The sequence below is a fragment of the Dermochelys coriacea genome, chromosome 3 (genome assembly GCF_009764565.3).
Source record: "Dermochelys coriacea isolate rDerCor1 chromosome 3, rDerCor1.pri.v4, whole genome shotgun sequence".
Taxonomy (NCBI): domain Eukaryota; kingdom Metazoa; phylum Chordata; order Testudines; family Dermochelyidae; genus Dermochelys; species Dermochelys coriacea.
The window spans coordinates 201,807,431-201,824,290 of NC_050070.1; the positions used below are offsets into that span (position 1 = coordinate 201,807,431).

Genomic DNA, 16,860 nt, shown 5'->3' on the forward strand with positions numbered 1-16,860 from the left:
GAGCAAACGTTTAGATGTTTTATCACGCAAGTTATGAATCCTATCAGTAGTCCCTTGCTCACGTAAGTAGCCAACAGTGGATTAACTCATCTGAGTAAAAAATACTCGCCTGTAGCTAGATGGCCGTTTACTGAGTGCCCTCTAGTGGCCAGGGGTCATTTCGCAGGCACTCGCCCCCGTGAGTCCTCTCTTGTGGGCCCCTCAAAGACTCCATACTGTCTCTGTTGTGGCTCACAGCACCCCTACCCAAGGCTCATTTAATATCAAATAAAGTTCACATAGTCCTCCGAGTCCCTAATCATAAAATCATCCTAACAGTCCTCAATGAACTCCCAAAATAAAATGATGCTCATAACTCCATGGTTCATACTTAGCTCTGGTTCTTCAGTCACCGCCAGAGCTCTTTCTCTGGCAGTCTGGTCCACACAAAGCTGCCAGTCTCAGACCTTTTTTGGCTAGTACTTGGCTCTGGCTTCCTTATCCTGTCAAAGTCTCCCCTGTTCTAAAGGAGAAGGCCGTCTATATAGTGCCCTCAACCAAGAGCTCCTTCCCAGTTGGCTGGTAGAGAGAGGAGCCCCTCATTACAGGGCTCCTGATCCCGGGCCCATAAATGAACAGTGTCCTGGGGTTTTCCTTTCCTCCTCCAACTCCTATTTCCCCAGGACCACTTCTCTTAGTAGGCCATTTTCTGAGCCTTTGTTTATTCTAACACCCTGAAATGGGGGTCTTCTGTCCCCCTTTATTCTTAAAGGGCTGGTACACCCCTTTGCACACATGAACTACAAATCTGCAGAATTCCATTTCTTTATCCTACAAATTAAATCATCTTATGAGGATATTTCAGCCATATCCCACCCACAAAACAATCCTTCTATGATCTTGCAGTCAAGGTCCTAACTATGACTCTGGCGACCTATGTTCAAGTCTTATCTCTGCCAGAGACCTCCTGTGTGACCATAGGTAAATCACTTAATATGCCTTCCTGACTCCCCATCTGTAGACTAGGGAAAATATTTAATTCTACTAATCTTTATCTGTCTTTTCTATTTAGATTGTAAACAGCTTGGGGCATGGACTGTCTCTTATTAAGTGTATATAAAGTGACCCCTAATTTCAGCTGGGGATTGTAGGCACAACTGCAATGTACAGAATAATTTTCACATTCTGGAAATAAAGCCTAGCACAAAGAAGACTGAAAAATGGCAAAAAAAAAAAAAAAAAAAAAAAAAAAAAAAAACCACCCATACAGGTTTTATTTATTTTTAAGAGTCCCTTTTCCTATAATTGCCTGTCCAAAACTGAGAGAGGGGCAAAAATCAGACTTTACTTTTACTTTTATTTGTGATATCTTTATCTTTGGAAGAGTCTTTGAAGCAACACAAACCAACCCTCTGGTTGTGGAATGAACTGAGGAGCAGGGTGCATTCTGTCAGGTGAAGGACACACAATATCCAGGGCAACAACTGGATACCTGTGCTTGACTGCCAGGGAACTGCCAATCAATCTGGAATAGGGGCAAACCAATCACCCTACTGAATTTCAACAGGAATTAGGCACCTAACTCCCTTAGTTTCTTTCAAAAATCTCAGCCATTAATAGAACTTATCTTTACAGCTACCAATATCTTTTTAACACATTCAATTCATTATTTGTTATCTCTCCATAACGGAGTGATGGATTTTTTAAAAACTAACATAGAACTTTGCAGACAATTGTATAAAAGATTTCAGGTACTTGTAGCTTGCATTTTGAAGTCAAAACTTCCTGATCATGTTATTCGGTATTAAATCTACAGTGCTTCAATTTTCTGATTTCACCTGCTTTTCCTCCTCCTGCTCTTTCACCTCCATTCCAACTAAAGTGTTAGAATAGCGAGCCGATTATAAACAACTCTATAATTCTGATGATCATGAACTGTAAATACACCCAAGGGAAAACCTAGGTATCATCCCTAACAAAAGGCAATTCAATGCACACAGCAAAAGCCAGCCGGCTCAATAAGGTAATATATGAGACCACACCGAACATGAAAAAGAACACCAAGCAAAACTAAAGCAGTTGATGAGAGATGCTAGTAACACAGAGTCCCGGGTCTGAAATAATTACGTACAATATTTAGATCAACAGTATGAACACAACCACACTGCATGAGCTGTACTGCAGCACATATTCAGCACAGACGAATAACAAACTCTAGTCTAGTGAGAAAATATTTTTCAGAAATTATTTTCACTACAAAAGAAAGCTGGGACTCCCCTTTTCTTTTTCTGACAGGCAAAAGCTTTACTTCTCCAATATAACACAACCTAGGCTTCCTATTTAGCAAAGTGCATTCAGAGGTTGTTCCTCTATGACCTCATTAATCTCCATGGAAACCTGCTGAGAACAACCGGCTGGCCTGAAATAGGCACTCGGATCAACTCAAAAGAAGTACAGGAAAAGATCTTTTATCATACATCTTCCAGCTATACATTGCTGCCGAGAGATTTGAACTTCCCTAGACTAAGATAACAACTTTAAAAACAAAAGGATCCTTAGAATTCATGAGTAGTGTGGGCTAGAAGAAAGATGTTTGCATTAGTATAGTCTACTATCCATTTGTGTAGCATTATATCACTGCAGGAAGCCAGCTGGGGAGAACAGAGTTTATTAATCCTTACTTTCAGGTGTCATCAGGGAACACTCCTCTTCAGTGGAGTGCAACCAGGTGGATCATGTTTTTTTCCCTTTGCCATACCAACGCAGCCACTCATCATGACTAAGCTCCCTGCTCTGGAGTCAAGGTATCTACTCTAATAGAGATGTTTTACCTAGCAAATCGATCTATCCCCAAATGGATCTGTTTCATGCTGAGTTAAACTGAGAGAGGGTAACAAGACCAAAAAAAAAAAATTGACTAAAGGTCATGAACTCTTCCTTTTTTTTTTTTTTTTTTTTCCTTTTTCTTTTTTTGCAAGCAGCCTAACAAACTGTTAGGTTTCTATAATGAAATTATATTTACACAAAAAGAAAAGGAGTACTTGTGGCACCTTAGAAACTAACGAATTTATTAGAGCATAAGCTTTCGCGAAAGCTTATGCTCTAATAAATTTGTTAGTCTCTAAGGTGCCACAAGTACTCCTTTTCTTTTTGCGAATACAGACTAACACGGCTGCTACTCTGAAACCTTATATTTACACACACACAAATGTGAATTAATCTACCTTCTTAAGGACAAGTTTTAAAAATGATTATACATTAAGAATTAGATCTCTCTGACATTTGTATGGATGCAAATTGTATGTAATATTGAATAAACCTCCATCGTTGAATTTTATTCAGTGGCTGTTACAAATTTCCATTGCTAAGTAGCATAAAATTGACAATTCTTTCAGGATTGAAAAAGAAAAGAAGAGGTCAGATATTTTTAACAACAGAGGTGGGGTATGCAGTGTTGTAATTGTTTTGGTCTCAGGATATTAGAGAGACAAGGTGGGTGAAGTAATACTTTTTATTGCACCAACTTCTGTTGATGAGAGAGAAGCTTTCAAGCTCACACAGAGCTCTTCTGCGGATCTAATAATAGAAGTGTAGTGTTTACTTTAGCTGCACTGATTCATTTGTTTTTAGCAGCACAGAGAGGTACACAAAGAAATACAGGACCCAATTCTGCAAATATAGGACTCACTTTCAACTAGCAAAGGGGTGGGCAAAATTTTTGGTCCAAGGACCACATCTGGGTATGGAAATTGTATGGTGGGCCATGAATGCTCAAGAAATTGGGGGTTAGAATGTGGGAGGGGGTGAGGGCTCTGGCTGGGGGTGGGGCCAGAAATAAGGAGTTTGGGCTGTGGGAGGGGACTCCGGGCTGGGACCAAGGGGTTTGGAAGGCAGGAGAGGGATCAAGGATGGGGCAGGGGGTTGGAGTGTAGGAGGGGATCAGGGGTACAGGCTCTAGGCAGCGCTTACCTCACGCAGCTCCCGGAAGCAGCGGTATGTGCTGTCTCCAGCTCCTACGTGAAGGTGCGGCCAGGCGGCTCTGCGTGCTGCCCCTGCAGCTCCCATTGGCCACGGTTCCCAGCCAATGGGGGCTGCGGGGGCCACGCTTGGGGCGGGGGTAGCGGGTGGAGCCCCCTGGCTGCCCCTACATGTAGGAGCCAGAGGGGGGACATGCCACTGCTTCCAGGAGCTGTGCAGACACATGGCATGCACAGAGCGGGGCAAACCCCCAACCCCACTCCCCGGCTGGAGTGCCAGAATGGGGCAAGCCCCAGACCTTGCTCCCTGGCAGAAGCTCGAAGGCCAGATTAGACCCCTGGGCTGTAGTTTGCCCACTCCTGGACTAGCACTTCTCAGGATCAGGCCCTTAATTACTCAGGGCCACTCCTACACATGCTATCTTGCACAAATCATCCCACTGAAGCTTAGATCATAAGCATTTTAGACTGGAACCATATTTTGTTCTCCTTGTACAGTACCTAGCACAGTGGGGTCCTGGTCCATTACTGGGGCTACTACAATATAATAAAATAATTATTACTCATGTCACCAAGGCTCATAGGATCAGGGCCCTACGCATATGTAAAACTTTGTTTGCTGACAACATTCAGGGCATGCTGCAAGGCTCACCTTGTCTTCCTCACCGCTAAAGAGCTGGTTGGTAGAAAGAGCTGAGTGGCTGCCATATGCGACTTTGATGTGGGGGTTAATTAACTTGCTATTTTATGATGCCACTGGGCTATGTGAATTGATCCGACTGATAGGTCCACTTGTTTATGAGTGTATTTTTAAAGAGATTGTCTAGGATTTCCAATTTCATTTTAATAATGAAATTGGTTTAATTGCAGAGAAATAAAAATCCACATAAATTACAAATTAAAATGCACATTTATTAATGTTAATATAAATTACGGATGTGTTTCTTATGAAATACAGAGGCCTTGTTCCTGCAAACTCTTCTATGGTCTACCGCAGGGAGTGGGGCTGGAGGCCACCTGGGGCCCAATTAACATTAAGTACTAGCCAAAGTTCTTTGCATATAAAATAAATTTTAGGTCCTTTGCATGGCCATTCCCAAACTTTAATGAGCAGAAAGGGAGCAGGATGTGGGACTGGTTTGTCTGAGGAGACAGACAAACCTCAGATTACATTACGTCAGATCCCCAGCAAGATACATGAGATATGCAGCAACACACACTCCTCTCTAGCCTTTCTCCTGCTAACAGGCAAAGGTTTTACATATAAATTCTAAGGACTCGATAGGTGTCCAGCCTTGAAAGAGTATGTTTAATGGGAGCGGGGGGAGTAGTCTCTCCTCTTGTGTCACTTGTGTACAAGGGCCATGCACAATACCAGTCTTTTTGCTCACCCAGTGCAACGCCTGCACAAAGACATCACCTAGAACGACACCACCTTTCTGCAAGGGGGAAGGGTCCCAGAGCCTGGGCTCCAGATTGAGCCTAAATGTTGACACCACAATTAAACAGTCCGAACCCCGCGAGCCCGAGTCAGCTGACACGGACCAGCCATGAGTGTTTAATTTCAGTGTAAACGTGCCCCATGAACTGGATGACATGTTATGGGTCAATTTAAAACCCCACTGAGATTGGTAATTGTGAAGTAACCATTCAATTAAAGTAGGTGTAAACATAAGCACCATCTTAAGCCTGGTCTACACTAGGAAATTAGGTCGGTGTAACTATATCGCTCAGGAGCATGAAAAATACACATACCTGAGCAATGCTGTCTACACCTAACGCCCGGTGTAGACAGCACTAAGCCAACACGAGAATTCTCCCGTCGACCTAGCTAGCACCTCTCCAGAAAGCGGATTACCTACGCCAGTGGGGGAACCCTTCCAGTCAGTGTGGTTAGCGTCTTCACTGAAGCGCGGCAGCTGCATTGCTGCAGCCTTTTAAGTGTAGGCAAGCCTAAAACAACAAGGAGAACGTGAACCTACGCAGGAGCTTTTGGCTAAGTATTGTTTTGGGTAAGGGTGTGTGCGTGAGAAGAGAGATCACACAGAAACCGAGATGAGACAAAACAGATGGAAGGACAGCCTGAAGAGCTCTGAAAGAAACCTTGGAATAGGTTTTTGGGTTGGGGATGGAGGCTGGAAAAAAAACTGCTCTGGGTGCTGGGAGCTAAAGAAGCTGTTTCCTGCCATTTGATTAGTTCAGAGACACATAGGAGGACCAGAGAGCAAGTGTGAAAAATCGGGACAGGGTGTAGGAGGTAACAGGTGCCTATATAAGACAAAGCCCCAAATATCGGGACATCAGGTCACCCTAGAGACACAGGACTTCGTAGAGTCTTTGTAAATGAACAAAATGGCATCAAAGAAATACCTGAATACCACCAATTTCTACAGCCAACTAGAATGCCCACAGGGCCCCAAACTTGGATTGGCCGCACACATCAAAAAGGGGAAACAACAACATAGGTTAGCTAATTATCAGTACTGAGCCAGACTCTGTCCTCAGATACACATATAATCACACTGATGTCAGGGGAATTGCAGGCGTCTATCCATGGGCAGGAGTTAGCCCACTGTCCTGCTTTCTACCTATACACTTTTTTTCCCCCAAAAGTGCTCATTATTTTTATGACAGCCGCATATAGCCAAGCTATGGGAACACACTGTCTCTAACACTTGTCAAGAGTACAAAAACCTGCAGCCAGAAGTGACTCGGTACATTACATTAGAGCTACAGAAATAAGATGCCTCATGAGGCTTTCCTCAAACTCTACAAATTTGGCCCACTTTAAACCACCCTTCCTGTGGCTATTACCTCCGGCTATAAGAAACTGTGATGCAGCCAATGCCTTGGTAATTCCGTAGTTAGCTGGAAGGAGCAAGACATTGGATCCTTCTCCCCCTTGAGATTTTGTAAAGTACTTAGCCGTCATCGGCTCTGCAACTAGAATCCCAACCAGTGCTTGAAGCTGAGTATATCAAGGTCTAATGGCGCCGGGGTGGGGGGGAGGAGGAGGACAAGACAGGCATAAAGAAAGACAGAAAGAAAGGTTTAGAAGTATTTATAACAAGCTACGTTACCAGGTAGCATCTCCCAACCACCACCTTAAGAAAATGGCTAAGGAAAGCAAAATTTCACAGTAAGGTGATAAATTCAGTCTTCCTAAGCAAAGGCACAGGCTGTATCAACATTGTGACAGCTCTTCGTAGGCAATCCATGCTGTAACGCTGATAATGTATCACGGAGTCGTTCATTCATTGCCTTCAATTTACAGTGTGGCGGTTAACAAGCAAAAGAGCATCAGACATAGAACAGCTGAAATTAAACCTTTTAAACAAACTAAGCAACAAATCTGTATGCAAAGGCTTCCTGTAATAAGATCAGCCTTAAATATCTGTCATTGCTTCTAATATTTTCATCGACCTAATTATTCTGCTAAACAGGTCTCAGCTGTGATACAATGTTGTGTATTTGATTACTAGTTCCTTACTGCAAGGAGTGAGTCTCCTTGGCACTTTGAAGGTGCTGCTGTCAGTGACAAAAGCCTATCTGAACACAGGGGAAGTTCAAACAGGGTGTCACGTTAAGAAATTAGTGTGTGTAAAAATGTCAAAACCAGCTACTTCCTCCTCAGAAATGATGATTCCGAGATTGCATACGCAGGTTTTAAATTTGGTCCTCCTGGGTCCCAAAACCAGGGATAGCACTGGATTCAGACACACCTTACATTTCTATTTCTTAGAAATAGTTTCTATTTTGAAAAAATTAGTCAAATAGAATCACTTTTGATAATCTGAATTTTAAATAATTAGGGTCAAATTCTGATCTAAGAACCGCACGCACACACAAGCCAGTAATAACAAGCAGCATTTATCTACCTATGCACCTAAAAAATGCTCCAAAAAGCATTATATGTGCCTAGTTTTCTTCTTCAATGGTAAACTTGCTTCTGACTCCTTTCTTTCTCCTTGCTGTGACTTGCCTATTTCAACACTATTTAGAACTCCATAGAGAATGGCAGGTTGTTCTTTATATCCGCCTGCTTTTCTGAGCTTCTGCAATTTGTTTGCAAACCTTAGCATAGGTTATTGTGCATCTTCCCAGTCTCTTCTGATGGGGAGGCAATGTCAAAATTGGAGATATTTACAAAAGTCTTATCTTTGAAGGTGAAAGCGTTAGAAGAGTTATTCAAACAATTTCAGGTTTCATAAGGGAGCAGTAGGACTGCTCAGAGCTCTGGTATGAAACTGCAGAAAAACTTGAGAGTCTCTGGATTAAGTTTAGAAGTGTGAGCAACAAGGGTGATGTCATGGTGGGAGTCTGCTATAGACCACCAGACCAAGGGGATGAGGTGGACGAGGCTTTCTTCCGGCAACTAACGGAAGTTACTAGATCGCAGGCCCTGGTTCTCATGGGAGACTTCAATCACCCTGATATCTGCTGGGAGAACAATACAGCAGTGCACAGACAATCCAGGAAGTTTTTGGAAAGTGTAGGGGACAATTTCCTGGTGCAAGTGCTGGAGGAACCAACTAAGGGCAGAGCTCTTCTTGACCTGCTGCTCACAAACCAGGAAGAATTAGTAGGGGAAGCAAAAGTGGATGGGAACCTGGGAGGCAGTGACCATGAGATGGTCAAGTTCAGGATCCTGACACAAAGAAGAAAGGAGTGCAGCAGAATACGGATCCTGGACTTCAGAAAAGCAGACTTTGACAACCTCAGGGAACTGATGGGCAGGATCCCCTGGGAGAATAACGTGAGGGAGACCTTTCTCCCAGGGGATCCAGGAGAACTGGCTGTATTTTAAAGAATCCTTATTGAGGTTACAGAGACAAACCATCCCAATGTGTAGAAAGAATAGCAAATATAGCAGGCGACCAGCTTGGCTTAACAGTGAAATACTTGCTGATCTTAAACACAAAAAAGAAGCTTACAAGAAGTGGAAGATTGGACAAATGACCAGGGAAGAGTATAAAAATATTGCTCGGGCATGCAGGAGTGAAATCAGGAAGGCCAAATCACACCTGGAGGTGCAGCTAGCAAGAGATGTTAAGAGTAACAAAAAGGGTTTCTTCAGGTGTGTTAGCAACAAGAAGAAAGTCAAGGAAAGTGTGGGCCCCTTACTGAATGAGGGAGGCAACCTAGTGACAGAGGATGTGGAAAAAGCTAATGTACTCAATGCTTTTTTTGCCTCTGTCTTCACGAAAAAGGTCAGCTCCCAGACAACTGCACTGGGCAGCACAGCACGGAGAGGAGGTGACCAGCCCTCTGTGAAGAAAGAAGTGGTTCGGGACTATTTAGAAAAGCTGGATGAGCACAAGTGCATGGGGCCGGCTGCGCTGCATCTGAGAGTGCTAAAGGAGTTGGCCGATGTGATTGCAGAGTCATTGGCCATTATCTTTGAAAATTCATGGTGATGGGGGGGAAGGTCTCGGACGACTGGAAAAAGGCTAATGTAGTGCCCAGCTTTAAAAAAGGGAAGGAGGAGGATCCAGGGAACTACAGGCCAGTTAGCCTCACCTCAGTCCCTGGAAAAATCATGGAGCAGGTCCTCAAGGAATCAATTCTGAAGCACTTAGAGGAGAGGAAAGTGATCAGGAACAGTCAGCATGGATTCACCAAGGGCAAGTCATGCCTGACTAATCTAATTTCCTTCTATGACGAGATAACTGGTTCTGTGGATGAGGGGAAAGCAGTGGACGTGTTGTTGCTTGACTTTAGCAAAGCTTTTGACATGGTCTTCCACAGTATTCTTGCCAGCAAGTTAAAGAAGTATGGGCTGGATGAATGGACGGTAAGGTGGATAGAAAGCTGGCTAGATTGTCAGACTCAACGGGTAGTGATCAATGGCTCCATGTCTAATTGGCAGCCTGTATCAAGTGGAGTGCCCCAAGGGTCGGTGCTCGGGCCAGTTTTGTTCAATATCTTCATAAATGATCTGGAGGATGGTGTGGATTGCACCCTCAGCAAGTTTGCAGATGACACTAAACTGGGAGGAGAGGTAGATACGCTGGAGGGTAGGGATAGGCTACAGAGGGACCTAGACAAATTAGAGGATTGGGCCAAAAGAAATCTGATGAGGTTCAACAAGGACAAGTGCAGAGTCCTGCACTTAGGACGAAAGAATCCCAATCACCGCTACAGACTAGGGACCGAATGGCTAGGCAGCAGTTCTGCAGAAAAGGACCTACGGGTTACAGTGGACGAGAAGCTGGATAGGAGTCAACAGTGTGCCATTGTTGCCAAGAAGGCCAAAGGCATTTTGGGATGTATAAGTAGAGGCATTGACAGCAGATCGAGGGACATGATCGTTCCCCTCTATTCGACATTGGTGAGGCCTCATCTGGAGTACTGTGTCCAGTTTTGGGCCCCACACTACAAGGAGGATGTGGAAAAATTGGAAAGCGGAGGGCAACAAAAATGATTAGGGGACTGGAACACATGACTTATGAGGAGAGCTTGAGGGAACTTGGATTGTTTAGTCTGCAGAAAAGAGGAACGAGGGGGGATTTGATAGCTGATTTCAACTACCTGAAAGGGGGTTCCAAAGAGGATGGATCTAGACTGTTGTCAGTGGTAGCAGATGACAGAACAAGGAGTAATGGTCTCAAGTTGCAGTGGGGGAGGTTTAGGTTGAATATTAGGAAAAACTTTTTCACTAGGAGGGTGGTGAAACACTGGAATGCGTTACCTAGGGAGGTGATGGAATCTCCTTCCTTAGAAGTTTTTAAGGTCAGGCTTGACAAAGCCCTGGCTGGGATGATTTAGTTGGGGACTGGTCCTGCTTTGAGCAGGGAGTTGGACTAGATGACCTCCTGAGGTCCCTTCCAACCCTGATATTCTATGATTCAATTACATGAAAGTGTTATTCATAGAGCTGCAGATCCACACGAAAACCAAATAACTCTGGCAGTATCAGAAGTAGGTACTGGAAAAGGAACAAAAATTGTGAGTGGATATTAATTAGTGCAATATGGTGTAATGGGGAGGGGAAGAGAGGGGCAGGGTAGCGATTAGAAGAGAACACTGGTCATTTGGATTCTTATATTTTTTCCTATTTCTATCACGTGGACTTGATGTGTGATCTTGAACATGTCTAGTTAGATTGCAGGCTCTCCAGGGCAAGGATCGTGAATTCCTATTTGTTCATATAGTGGGAGTGCACTGTGGGTGTTAATGAAAGCAAATAATTAGTAATAATAATAAAGGACTAATATGACAGATGCTATTGATTGTCACTTGCAACCCACTGCTACAGATTATGCTCTAACATTCCCATTTGAAATACTAAAATCAACATTTAATAATTGTCATTTATTAGAAACTCATCAAAATGCAAAGTCCCACCTGATTCAAAATGTTAGAATATTACAATACACAGAAATGCAGCACAATCACATTGGAAAACCTAAGTGCCACTAGGAATGTGAATGCAAGTGTATACATTTTGCCTTGAAATGGCAATCAGCATGTTTTTTCTTCTTACCCCCCCCCCTTCCCCATTATTCTGGCATTCTGGGTATCTGTGCATTTTTCTAACCTTCAGAATGCTATAGCAAAATCATCAGTCACATACAACGCCAACGATTCTGAGAGGTAATCTGGATGGACAGGCTGGAGTGGTGCGTTTTCTACTCAGTAAAGATAAGGAATAGCACACAGGTATTCAGCAAGCAGTACTGCCCGTCTCATCTGCTCTCCGTCATTTAAACAATGAGAACACCCTGGATTCCAGTGAAGGTCATTGTTCCACTAGAGCCTCATTCATTGCTATTCACATGGTTTCTGGAAGGGGTGTATTTTGTCAGATCCTACAAGAATTCAAAGAAAGACTGTGGCTGCTGTTCCACAGTGGCTGGGCCATTGCTAGCTACTTTAGCTCTTGGAATTAATTCATCCATTCACAACTTCCGTGGGAAAAACGGTTTGTTGCATGCAAAGCACCGCAGCCCCAGCTGTATTTCCAGGAAAGGGATATATTTCTTCAACCCCTCCCCATCCCTGATTTAAGTGCCAAGTATCACTTGTGCTGTTTGGAGGGCGTGGGTGGAAAAGACGAGGAGACAGGCAATATGGTGGGTTGGTATTTTCTGGTAGATACTTCGCTGGGGATGTGAAATGAGAGGGATTTGGTACTGGGATACTTGTGCGGCCAACCATTTTGTGGGTGTAGGAAGGGGGTTTTATTCCATTGGCTTCCCTCCTTCAGTGCTTCTTTTCCAGAGCTTCCAGCTTTGTCTGGAGTCTCCAGCACAACACAGGTGGCAGGAAGCCATATTTAGGACTATCGCCATGACAAGGACAGGAGTCAGAGATTTGTTGGGCTGGTTTGGAACCAGCGGAGATGGGTCCATTTGGCCCAGGGGTCTGATGGGACTAATCAGTCCATTCTAGAGTGTTTAGGCAGAGTAGACGTCTCCTGGGGGTGAGAGTGTCTGAGTGTGAGAGCTGTGGTGGTGATTACTGAGGCTCTTCCTAATTTTACTAGATTAATCAGAACCAAACTAGACAATTTCATGAGTGGGTTGGGTTTATAGGGCACTTGGCCACTTAGCGTGTGGAGAGAGATCCAGGTATGGTTTGGGAACCATCGGGAAAGGTGGCTGATTGTTTTTTAATATCCTCATTTTCTTTTCCCCCTGGAGAGGGACGCTTGGAGGTAATAAATGGGATTTACACCTTGTCCTGGGAGTCTTTTCCTGGGCAGGCAGCTGTTCCCCTGCAATAGATACTGGAAGGTGACTGAGCAGGTTGAGTAATGCTGCTGTGAGATAAGGTCACAGCAGACCAAAGAGATCTCTCTGGGTGCTCAAAATCTCTGCTTCTTGTTGCGACAGGCATGGAGAGACTAGGTAGTTCAAGCTCTTCCAGACACAGGCCAAGAAATCAACATTTATTAGTCCCATAGGTTTCTCATCATGATAGTCCCATGATGTTCACTACAGGGTCACTGGTTAATAAAGTCACAACCACCCCTTTAACTATGGATTTTGTTTGTTTCTGCGAAAACTGGATGGATGATTTGGCTGGCCTTTGTTAGCTCAGCTTTCGCAAGGCAGGTACTCAGGTCAGTATGAACCGAGAGAAAGCTGGAGGGGTGCCCTAGCTGTGTTGCATGCCGATTTACTTAGGGGTTGTGCCCTGCCTTTGTTACGGCAGTTTGCAAACAGAGTGCTTTTCATTTCTCAATGGCTCCACAAGCAGCACTGGTGCCCAAAAGAATACTTTTTCATCAGCTACACAGTTAAACCTCTCTCTCCAAGGTGGTCATCCACACCATCACGACCTTCTGACTACTGGCATGAGATTTCCTCAGGTCTGGCTGGGCCAGCTACTCTAACCTCTGCTGCTGCAGAATGCAGTTGCCCACCTGCTCATCAGTGTCAACCATAGGGAATATATAACATCTGCAGTGGCTACCTATTCACTTCCCGGTGCAATTCAAGCTATTGGCATTGTTTGATTTGAGTCCTGACTACATAGAAACCACCTCTGTCTCAATTCACTGATCCTTTCATTCAATTCTACATACATTCTCCATATAATAGGATCTATGTGAAGCCAAGTACATATTCAACTACACACAATCATTATTCCAGAACAAAAGGTGATATGTCAAACCATAAATTTAAACTTCTATAGAAAACAAAAAGCAAAAAAAAGCCATTAACCTTGCATTTGCAACTGCTAGTCAGTTATCATTGCTAGCCTACAAGCGGGTAACTTACCCAAGTAGCTCTCGATTGGCTGGTTAAACAGCTGGACAGATTAGACAGATGTGCTGGGAAAGTCTTCCTTCTGTAAAATAATAAAACAGATCAGTAAGGCTGGTGCCATCTACTGAAATCTCCTATTGGAAAAACATCCCTTTGAAAGTCCAGAAATGTATGGTATCAAGATAAACATTTTAAAACAAGCTTTGGTTATGCCTTTGTTAAATCATGGGAAAGTAATAGATATATGTCTCTTAATGGAAAAGAGACAAATCACAACTGATTGCGTTAGAAGCTATGGATCACACACCTTTTCCCACTAAATTGAGTCAGGATAGATTTCAACATTAGTAAAGCATCCTAAATAATTAATAAAGATCAGAAAACAGCACTTGAATAACACTGCCATATTTGTAATCTTTCCAGAATAAATGTTAGCTGACTTTAATAGTTTTTGCTGAAAGTTCTTCTTTAGATGAGCAAAATAAACTTTAACAGAGACTTCACCTGAGAATGGCTAATAGATAGCTGGAGTAACAAGGGACCAGTGAACAGTACAAGAGACAGGGGTTATACAAAGTGGAGGAAAGGGCTTTGCCATATTGCACTAAATACCCTGCCTGCCATGGGACCACGTTTCATTGCACATATAGGTTGTGGCACTTGAAAGAGTCACGGGCAGCATATTACTAATATGTTATTTGTAATAAGACAACAGATGGATATGGACAGACAGAGAGAGAGGAGTACAAGGAAACAAGGAAACAGTACTGGCTGGCATAGAATCATAGAAGATTAGGGTTGGAAGAGACCTCAGGAGATAATCAAGTCCAAGCCTCTGTTCAAAGCAGGACCAACCCCAACTAAATCATAGCATGATAGGCTGTAGTCTCAGCATACCAGCAGCCTAACTGTGGGCAAGTTTTTTTGTAGGCATCCCAGCAAAGGAGAGTTTGAAATGGATTAATGAGGTAGCTTTGCGGATGTTTATGGGGAGCTCCTCCCAGGCATGAGGGGCAGCATGGGAGAAAAGTGCTTGTTTGAAGGTTGCATTTGTCAATGCCAGAGAAGAGGACGTTACGGTAGTCGAGATGCGAGACGATGAGAGCCTGGATGAGCTTTTTAGCTGTATGAATGGAGAGGAAAGGCCATCTGGTGGACATGTTATGCAGAAAGAATCTGCCAGATTTAGACATAGACCTAGATCCTCACATTCAGGCTGAGTCGAAGATGATTTACAGGTTACAGGCATGAGTGACAGGGAAGATAGTGGTGTCGTCTACAGTGATTGAGGAAGGGCTTAAAGGGGAAGAGCAGGAAGCTCTGTTTTAGCCACATGTATGTGTGCATGGAGCCAAGAACTGGAGAAGGAAAGAGAGGTGGTGGCTATGTGATGGCTGAGTAAATCTAGCATGTCAGCAAGATGGCCAAAAATATAGATTCTGGAAATCAAAACATAAAACTCCACCATATGAAATATCAGACACCAACCCACGAAAGAATGGAGAGTGTTGTTTGGTGCCAGCATGGCAGGCATACTCCATCTGGAGGAGGAACTAAAATGATCTGTCGTTTCTTCTGGTTTTTTTCATAGAATATCAGGGTTGAAAGGGACCTCAGGAGGTCATCTAGTCCAAACCCCTACTCAAAGCAGGACCAATCCCCAATGTTTGCCCCAGATCCCTCAATGGCCTCCTCAAGGATTGAAATCATAACCCTCAGTTTAGCAGGCCAATGCTGAAACCATTGAGCTATCCATCCCCCCCTCAAGCCAACAAACATTACCTGTGCCTGATCCAGGTTTATTCTCAGCCAGCTAGCTCTCAGCCAAGAGCCAAGCCCAGCCAGACGGTGGGCAAGTTGCATGACTGCACCATTTGCGTCTCATTAATTAATTGTCACCCACACACTGAATGTTCCACAGACCACATCACCGCATTGGCTCCCTGAATAGCCTCATAGGGGTTACATACTAGAAACACTTGGAACTCCACACACAGGAGCCCTTGGGCAGATGGACAATTGCTCACCTTATACTAACCTCTGGGTTCTCTCAAAAAGAAAGGAATCATTCAAGAGCAGCTCTGTTTACTTCTGCTGAGGAGCCAGTGGTAACAAAGACTGCTGATAGACCTAAAAGAATAAGCATGGAAGTGGATCTCAATCCAAAGAGGGCTCCAGATGCACTAGTTGCCTCATCACAACTGTGCTGAGAGTTTCCCCCCATAAATGAAAACTAACTTCTCCCTATGGAAAGGGACTGCACAATAATTAGCAAGTCTGTCCATGCCAATACATAGTTCCTCTATCAGGGACCTAACAACCCTCTGGTAACAGATGCTGACATCATTGGTACCCACATCCAACCCGCATCTGCCCAGGCTCTAGAGGCAGCAAAATCAGCCTCTTGAGAATTCGGGGCAGTGAATGAGAGCTGTTTCCAGTTCTCTGCACAGAAAGATCCCAGCAATATACACTGGCTGTAAAGAGGAGTAAAGGAGGGGAAATCTTGGGTAATCTTTTCCTTATCCCCTGGAAAACAAAAACTAAGCTCCAACTTCTCAGTAGAAAAAACTGCAACCACCTTTCCTCCTCTCCCCCAGCTTTCTGGGAAGATAGACAATAGAAATGATAATTTTTGAAGCGTTATTATCAAAACATAAAGACATATTTTATGCACCAGGACATAAGCACATTTTTAACAATACTTCTAAATAATTCACTTTAACAATGAATGATATGGAGGCCTAGCCAGGCCCATATGGCGGTAATTGCAATCAGATGCCCAGATAAACCAAGAGGCTGTTTTGTGGCCAGCAAATGGGAATTGCGGCCCATAGTGTGTGCGTGCTTGTGGTTAACTATATCATCATGAATTAAAAGTGTGTTATTGATTTGACCAACCATGATGGACCACTAGTATCAGGCATCTGCCTACTGCAGTGAAACTTAATTTATTTGTCTTCCTTTTGTAAATTAGGGATTTTAAGTTTAAGCACCTACAAAACTTCAATAATGCATATAACAGTATGCTGAATGCTGCTGATTATAATACACATGCCACTACTGAAGTAACGTAAGGAATGGTTTGTGATCATAGAACTATTTTTGGGCCTTACAAACTACTATTGTACATACTAATTATTTGCTAATTGGTAGTAAGTTATGGTAGTAAGTTTGTAAATTTCATT

At 43.6% G+C, this 16,860-nt stretch overlaps 1 protein-coding gene across 1 annotated transcript in view; it reads right to left on the reverse strand.

The window, feature by feature from the left end:
- The window catches only part of PLCB4 (phospholipase C beta 4), a 314,466-nt gene that overhangs the window by 194,360 nt on the left and 103,246 nt on the right, over positions 1 to 16,860 (reverse strand). Inside the window, 1 exon segment of the mRNA XM_043512117.1 lies at positions 13,685 to 13,754. The gene's annotated coding sequence lies outside the window, so the exon portion shown is untranslated.